Here is an 8,762-nt window from a genome sequence, read left to right as displayed (position 1 = left end):
CTGTTGCAGGTTGAGGCATCCTTCAAATAAGTTTTGGTCGGGAGAAGAAGCTTTGAGACAGATCTGTCACATATGAAGGGCGGCTGCTGATATTTATGCTCTACAGAGAGGCTCACTTGGAGTTTGATTACAACACTCTAATGTTCTGAGTTGTGAATTACACTCAAGAACAACTTATCCCCTCATGCAGATGCGATTCTAACCTCAGTGGTCCCGTTTTGACATCCTCAGTGGTGCTTTTAAAGCTTTTGGGCACATTTGATCACAGATTCAGCTTGACAATTCTGCTTGAGCGGGTTTGTCAAAGCCATTAGAGCGCAGATTGGATGCCAGTGTCTGAAGGACGGGGCATCACCTGCATTAGCCTTCATTAGCTACACAGGACCTCAGTGGTAGATACATCAGCACTATTATAGAGGGAGCTAATTTAAAAGAGACAAGCCTCAAACCAAAAGCTTTGCACAAAGCTTAATGAGAATCCTCAAGATTCAAAACATTTTCTTTCATTCTCTTCCCACTCATTTTCAGCTGCACATGATGCGTTACATTTGGGAAAGCTGAAGAAAACAGAGAGTGCCCTGAGGAAGGCTGCACTCACAGTATTCCTGCCCCAGTCCAAAGCAGGGAAAGTGGCAAAGGAGACAAACCCAGTCACAAAGCCGAGCTGTGGGTTCAAACTTACTCAAAAGAAGGCAGGTTCAAGGGTTTGCAAACAGTCTGGTTCTTCAGAAGCAAAGGAGGGACTTAGAAACAGTCAATTACTTACGACTTTAAAAACCTGACAATATTTCATCACCAAAAGCATACTCTGAAACTGTAGCACATCCCTAAAAACCGAAGGAGGTGAGATTCTCCATGCTCAGTGGGCAGGCTTATGGAAACAGTGTCAGAAGAGGAGCTGAGCACTCAAAATCCGGCCTTCAAAACTTCCCAAAACATTGTTCAGGAAAGCTTTACAGCAGCAACTATGGGAGGAGAGGTTTCTGCCAATTACTAGCCCAGGTACACAAGAAGATGGGGGCAGGATATTCCGAATTAACTGCACAGAAGAACACATGTCCACTTTTGTGACTTCAACCCACCAACTGCTGTCTGTAGCAGCAAACACATGGCAAAATGAGAAACAGAGCTGGGAACAAAACCATATTTTCAGTTCATTTACTTTTCTCCGTTGAGGGGCAGAAATCACCTAGCTCCAGTTATCATGTCCTGCACTTAAGTAACAGTTGGCTTTTCACAGTTTATGTATTATTTTTTTATACAAGCATCTTTCCTCCATCCACCTTAAGAGAGCTCCAGAACAAAGAACAATTTATTCCTTAATTAGTCTGCCTTTGGGACTCAGTTGTGTTCCACAGGAAAGGGAATGTCAACACTTGAAGAAGGTGCCAGTGGTTGTGCAGGTCTGTCTTTTTTTTTTCCTTTCCCAGTAATGGAAACCCAGAGCAGACCCACACATTTGAGTCTCACTTGGGTAGCTGCATCCCCAGTTGAACCAAATATTTATACCCTTGCAAACAGGCCACTGCTGAGCCAAGAGCCCCCACATACAGCAGCACTGGCCACACCGGGGTACATTCCCATTTTCCCGCTTCCCACTGAGTTGCAAAAGGAACCTAGCACCTGTAGCTTTACAGCTGCTTGGAAGAAACCATCATTAAAAGTTTATTTACTATAAAACAAGGCTTCTGATGCTCTGTTCCCTGCATTTAAAAATGGCAACATAAAAATGAACCTGTTTATTCTTTTTTTTTTTTTTTCAGATGGAGGGAGTTTTGAGACATCCTGTTGCTACATTTTTATTCCATTGCAGGCCACTTGAAATCATCAGAGTCTATTTTTACACTGATAATAATATGACTTTGTATTTATAGAGCACGCTACAAACAAACGCATCCGCCATCCCTTTGGGAGGCTGGGAGGGAAGCACTGGACACTGATGGAAACAGGGCACAGGGTTAAGTAGCGGAGTCCAAATCAGAGTAAGGATGGGGCCTCTGATCTCCCAGTTCCTCTGCCTCACACTCGTTCCTAAATTGTCTGTTTTCCGAAAAATTTTAAGAGCTTGCTTGGAAAATGTGATCAGTACATTTTTAGCTTGGTTTTCCTTGAAAAAGGGTTCTTGTAACCACACTGGTTGCCAACACCACGCCCAGGTATCTCTCAAATCTGCTAAATGGTTTCAGCCAAATTGGAAAGGATTAATACCCTTGATGGTGGCCCTACATTTTTGCACTTTTTGGAAACAAGTAAGAAACCAGAGTCCTTCAGGTCAGCATCTCCAGAGAGGGAGAACACAGCTCCTCTGCATTCTGCTTGGCAGCATGAACAGACATACATGCGTATGTACACACATAGACACACCACAAGTTTAGGGCCGGCCCAACCAGCACACACATAGCTCTGGGTGTGCTGTTTTGAATGAAAATGGGTTAATTTTCTTCACACAGAAACTTTTATTTTTCATAGCTAGTACAGTCATTATTTGACTTACTTTGAGAACAAGCAGATAACACTCCAGCACAGAGTTAATGTTTTTAATTGCTCTGGTCTGAGAGACAAGGGCATTCTGAGCGCTCTGCCCACAGGTGTGGGGCATTGAGGAAGGGGGGCATGGATGGGACAGAGCTTGACTGACATCCATGAGAGTATTCCATCCCATTGGTGTCCTGATAATTATTTAAGGAGAGTTGGGAGTTGGGACCTTCCGTTTTTGCCCTGTTCTTCCGCTTTCTTGCTCTTGCTTGCTCTGGGGCACAGCTGGGGGAGTTCGGTCGAGATGTTTAGCTCAGCCTTCTGCCATTTTGCAGAGGGCTCTGGGCTCTTCTGCCTTTTTCCTCTTCTCTCTCTCTGGGATCAGCTTTGGGACCAGGCGCTGTTTCCTAGGACTGGCTGCTCAGCGTGTTCATGAGGAATTGCCTTGAGTATATTTTATTTCTATTATATATATATATATTTACTAGTAGTGTATTAGTATTTTGTTATTTTATTAAACCGTTTATCTCAATCCAATTTCTCCCTTCCCTTTTGATTCTCTCCCCTATTGGGAGAGTGAGCAGCTGTCATGGTTATATTGCTAGCTCAAGTCAAAACACGACAGTGGGCCAGCTCCTCTCTACCGTGTGGACTTCTACGGGGGACAGACGAGGACAAGAAGCTGGGCAATGGCAGCACACAGCTTCCAACGTGCCATCTCTTTTGGGCAGCTGGCACAGGTGACACACAGACCAGGGCTGAGGGGCACCATGCCACGTCTACAGGGAGCTCCGGGGAGGCTCAGCACGGTTCAGGGGGTGACAAGCACACCCAGCCAGAGGACAGAGCATGGTGAGACATGGACCTTCTGCACCCACCCGCTGGACAACAGCCGGTCCTGCTGGCGGCTCCCAGAGGGAAGGTCCTCGTGCCGTCCCAGAGAGGTGAAGTGTTGGGTGATCTCCCTCCACCCCCGCCTGGCTGGGCTCCAAGAACATCTCTGTCTTCCAGGCAAAAGCCAGGCTTGGCCAAGGTCTCTTCTGCACTTTGAAGAACGCTATGTCCTTAAGCTAAGACACAGGCCTCCTAAATGTTTTTGACAAGGAGGAGATCCTTTTGATAGTAGCATAAATAGACATGACTTCTTTTTAATAAAAAAAAAAAAAAATATTCTAGCTCTTTCTCAAACTATGTAACTGTCATGAGAACATCTTTCACTTGCAGCCAGGTTAGATTGGAGCAGGTAGCATCTTGATATTCCAAAGATGCTAAGGATTATCAGCTACCTTATTATCATAATCAGAAACACTTTATTACAACAAATAGCTTCAAATCTGATCTGGATTGGAGAAATAACTCTGAAGCAAACAAAATTAGATTGCTCCTTTCCTATTTCAGGAAGAAAAATACAAAGCATTTGAAGACAACATCTCTTCTGCTTGGATTCCCCACATTAAGAAAAGTGCATAGGATCTATGTTAGCTTCAAGAAAAAAACAAACACAAGTGTATCGTGTTCCACACAGGAGAGCATGATGAGGCAGAGACAGAACCATTACCCTGGAGTATGACTTCTCCACAGAAAAGTACTGATGCCCAGATATGAATGATGAGCACCGCAACACCCACTACATGAGCTAGCTGGTCTACCAGCAAATGGAGATGCATGGCATGCAACAGTCTTTACATTTCCCTGGTGTGCTATGTCACCTTTCTGAATGAAAAAAAAAAAAGAGAACAGCCTTCAACAGCACCTTCTCCAGCCTCTGCCACAAATGGCAACTGCTGTTGGAAAAATCACAGCAAGTTATTTTTGCTGATTTTTTATCTAGTTCTAGCTCATATTTTGCATCCAGTGTTTTAAGGACAAGTGGATCGTTGCTGTGTAATTTAAAGAAGAATATTTTTTTAAAGGAGTGATTGGGTCAAAACTGCAGAACAAGCGGACATTTCCTCAGCCATATCTCAATCAAACAGGACTTAAAGCTTCACATGCAGAAGAGAAAGCAGTCCTCAACCAATACCCCAAGGACCAGCTCCAAGAGCCATCCAAACTCAGCAGGAAGTGTTCCCCTGATTTTAATAACATTTTACTCAAAAAAAAAACCCCTTGCATTTGTATAAGACAAAGGACGTGCCAATTAAAATGAATATAATAAACTCAGACACCTTTAGGTTACTACAGAGCTTCTTTAAGAAACAAAACCAACAGTGCGGAACCTGTAAAACAATTAAAACCTCCAGAATGTGTCATTTCATAGAAAGACTGGAGCTGCGCTGCAAGTCCTTTCTCACAGAGGTTGAGAAGGAAAGGCAAGCATGCCGGTTTTGCTGATCTGTACTTCTGCTGAGATAATCCCAGGTGCTCTAGGCTGCCCCTGGGATGCAGAAAATTAGATGTGAAGAGGACAAAGGCAGGCAAGCCACCGCAACCTCTCAGGAGACACACCACATCTGCAGAGAAAACTGTCCCTGCTAGTTATTCCATACCGCTGCACCCCACAGCTGGTAGCTGGTCTGTGCAACGAAGAACTGGCTCCTGCACAACACCAGTATAACTGGACTCAGCAGGGAAGCGGATGGCAAGCCAGGCAAAGGAGTTTAGAAAAAGACAATACTGTAATATAAGAGAATTTCTAGGGATAATTCATGAACCAGCTGTCTGAAGAGTCATTCCTTTGGTTCACTTCTCCTGTTAGCATTTGAATGCAAGATATGGCAATAAGATCATATGGAATACGCATGGGATTAGCTCATCGCTCTTAACAACGAGACGGATGTAAATTCACAGCAACGCTGTTGACATGCGCAGACTGACGCCAGCTTTACACACAGTTGAACACATGTTTGTTCAGCAGGGCTGTTAAGGACAGTCAGGGAACTAATCAAGGACAACCACATCATTTTTTAATAAATGCCTTGGTGCGTGTGCAAGACTACACCTATTCTTACACTAGCCACCCTATTTTCTAGCTCGATGCCCATCCTCAGTGTAGGGAAGGTCTAGGCCGCATCTTTCAAACCCTGCTGCTTCTTAGTAACTTCCCTCAGGAAGGGGAAACTTTTCTGCGTGCTGCTCCCAATATCCTTCAGCATTCCCCCCTGCTTTAGGAGCAGCCGTCTTATAAATCTCTTCTACATGAAAGAAAAAGCCAAACGCCTTGTACAAGCCAGGCTGTTTGCAAAGGGGGCTGCCTGCTTGCCTTCACAGGGCTGTTACTAAACAGTTGCTGTTAGCCCTCCGCTTTTATCAGCATTAATTCGCTGAACCAGATGAAAATAATTCATGCTTTGGAAAGCCCTGATTTAGCAAGAGGGACACACAACACAAGTAACCTTACTGCAAATCAGCAGAAATGTTACAGAGCATATATATATATATATATATGTGGATCTTTACACGTCTGGCACATTTGTAAGGGCAAATTGTCCTACAGATTTAAAAAGAAAGAAAAAAACCCACCATGGTAAAAATACACTCAGCATCTCAGCATTTGAAATCTGTTAAAATAGTTTGCTCATTCTTTCACACAGTGCTTAGGTTCCATCTAGTGGTATTCAACAGCAATAAACAGAAGACAAGATGGGCATTTTCCTGCCTAAGTGCTTCATTTTCAAAATCTGTGTGTGTAGTTGCAGAAATAATCATAGAGTCTTCTTTAGACATATAATATATCTCACCACCTCCCTAAAAATTCTCCTGGTCCTCTGATGGGAATTTTCCAGCTATAGTTATTCTAGTTTAAACACCTGAAGCAGGCTCTGCGCAAGCAGCAAAAGGAATCTGGAAGGCGGGTAATCACAGCAGTTACAGACTTTGCACCTCAGTTAACAAACAACAGTGACAGGCGGCATCATCACAGAAAACTTGATTTCAACACTGTTTCAGAATATGTCTCGCCCTGCAGCTCAGCTCCCTTAGACTGATGGAGGCAGGTTTGTCTTATAGCAGGAAAAGTGTAAGACAATTCTTTTCCTACCTACTTTAAGGTTATAAAACAAGCTCTGGTTATATTTCGTGTCCCTGAGGCATTAGCAGAACACTCACCACAGAGACTTTGGTCCTCTCTGGAAGAGCTTTCCCAACTCTAAAGAGCTGCTGTCTTCAAAGGGAAGGGAAAAAAAAACAACAATCGAAGAAATATAGAACTTAATGAATTTAACAGCTGCCACATTAGAGGTCAAAAGCAGATATTTTGAAGTCATTTCAGTGTTTCACATAAACAACAAGACAGAGTTCACGAGAACTGATCTAGTGTCTCCACAGATATCACATCCATTTAAAGAGAAGGTGAAGTTAAAAAAATAAGAAAAGGAAGCTGACTGAGTTCCTTATTTGTGGTGTGTGGGATGGATGAAAGGCCTTTAGCTCCATAATGCAGCTTTTTCTATCTATTCTCATTTCAAGGAGCTTGACTTCTGGTCACACAGAGTTTGCACCCAGCAAATCCCGTCTGCTTTTCCAGAACGTGACTCCGCTGTGCAGCACAAGCGCTCAGAGGTTTTACCAAATAGCGGAGTCCCTCCGTTTCCTCTGCACGGCTTACCTTTTCACCTGAACTTCCATAAAGCAGGGCTGCATGTGGCTCTTTTACGCAAACAAAAAGATAAGAACTTCCATGGTTGCAAACTTATTGCTCCGTAAAGATGAAAAGAAAAAACTAAGGCTACACAATGCCTGCCTAGCAGTGGGGTTCATACCCTGGTCAGCCTAGACGTATGGTTCATTTTCAAGATCATTCAACACGTTTTTCTGCAAGTTATTTCTCAAAACCGTTTTGGTTTGGTTTGGGGGTTTGTTCGTTGTTTATGTTGCACAAAACCACACTTTGTACACAGCCTTACCTCCCAAAATCTTGGATCACCTCTTCCCCCTTTCTCAGCATGGAGAACACGGCAGCGACCCTTGGAGCAGCCCTCACAGGAGCCCAAATTCGCCACTGGAGTTACATCCCCCGCAAGGGCAGTTTTGCTCCATCTTTGCAACAGGTGCGCCCGCCCCTCGGTGAAGGCGGGAAAGGGGCCTGGGTCACCCTCAGCCGGGGGGGTGGGATTTGGATTCACACATTTCCTCCACATGGAGCGTTTCCTGGTGGAGGAAACGGGGCCGGATTTCAGGGCTGTGAGCGGGGGAGCCACAGGGGAAGCACCCCCAGACAGCCCCGAGCGGGCCGTGCCACCCCCGGCCTGCCCGGCGCTGAGGACACCCAGCGGGGGCTTCCACAGCTTCGCCTCTGCCCGCACCAAGGCGGGGCCAGGCGGAGGGCAGCGCACGGCTGCTGCCCGCCTGGGTGCTGCCGTGAGCGGGGCTGTTTTCGCCGCCGCCGCGCTGCCGGTGCCCTGGAGCTGGTCGCCTCGCAGGGAGGAGGCCCAGGGAGTGCAACAGGAGCCGTCGGTAGAAAGTGAAATGATAGGTGGCTCCATAGCTCAGTGGTTAGAGCACTGGTCTTGTAAACCAGGGGTCGCGAGTTCGATCCTCGCTGGGGCCTTGGCAGCTTTTCGCCTAATTTTTTGGTTTTCCCTCCCCCTGAGCAAGCGGGGAGTTTCGCTCCGCAGGCGCGGTAGGGGGGAGCCGGCGGTCACCCGCGCTGGGTGGGTCTTTCCCCGCCGGCCGGAAGCAGGAGGGTGCAGTTCTTTGTGTCCCGCAGGGTGGCGGTAGGAGACAACGCAACGTGGAAACTGCAAAATGATGTAATTTGCTTCGCCTCCTCCCGCTTTGGGCAAGGGGGGGAGCCTGAGCCAGACCCTGGCTCTGCAACGCAAATCAATCACAGACTGCTTGGGGTTGGAAGGGACCCCTGAAGATAATCAAGTCCAACCCACCTGCTAAAGCAGGTTCACCCAGAGCAGGAGGTACAGTATCATATTGAGGTGGGTTTTGAATGTCTCCAGAGAAGGAGACTCCACAACCTCTCTGGGCAGCTTGTTCCAGCCTGTTGCCTCTCATCCTATCATTGGGCACCACTGAAAGGAGTCTGGTCCCATCCTCTTGAGATATTAATCATAGAATCACGGAATAGTTTGGTTTGGAAGGGACCTTCAAAGCTCATCCAATCCAAGCCCCTGCAATGAGCAGGGACATCTTCACCCAGATCAGGTTGCTCAGAGCCCCGTCCAACCTGGCCTGGAATGTCTCCAGGGATGGGGCATCTACCACCTCTCTGGGCAACCTGGGCCACTGTTTCACCACCCTCATTGTAAAACATTTCTTCCTCATGTCTAGCCTCAATCTCCCCCCCTTTAGTTTAAAACCTTGTCCTAACACAACAGGCCCTGCTAAAAAGTCTG

This window comes from Streptopelia decaocto (assembly GCF_964273445.1).
Source record: "Streptopelia decaocto genome assembly, chromosome: 3".
Classification (NCBI taxonomy): Eukaryota; Metazoa; Chordata; class Aves; order Columbiformes; family Columbidae; genus Streptopelia; species Streptopelia decaocto.
This window is presented reverse-complemented; position numbering follows the sequence as displayed.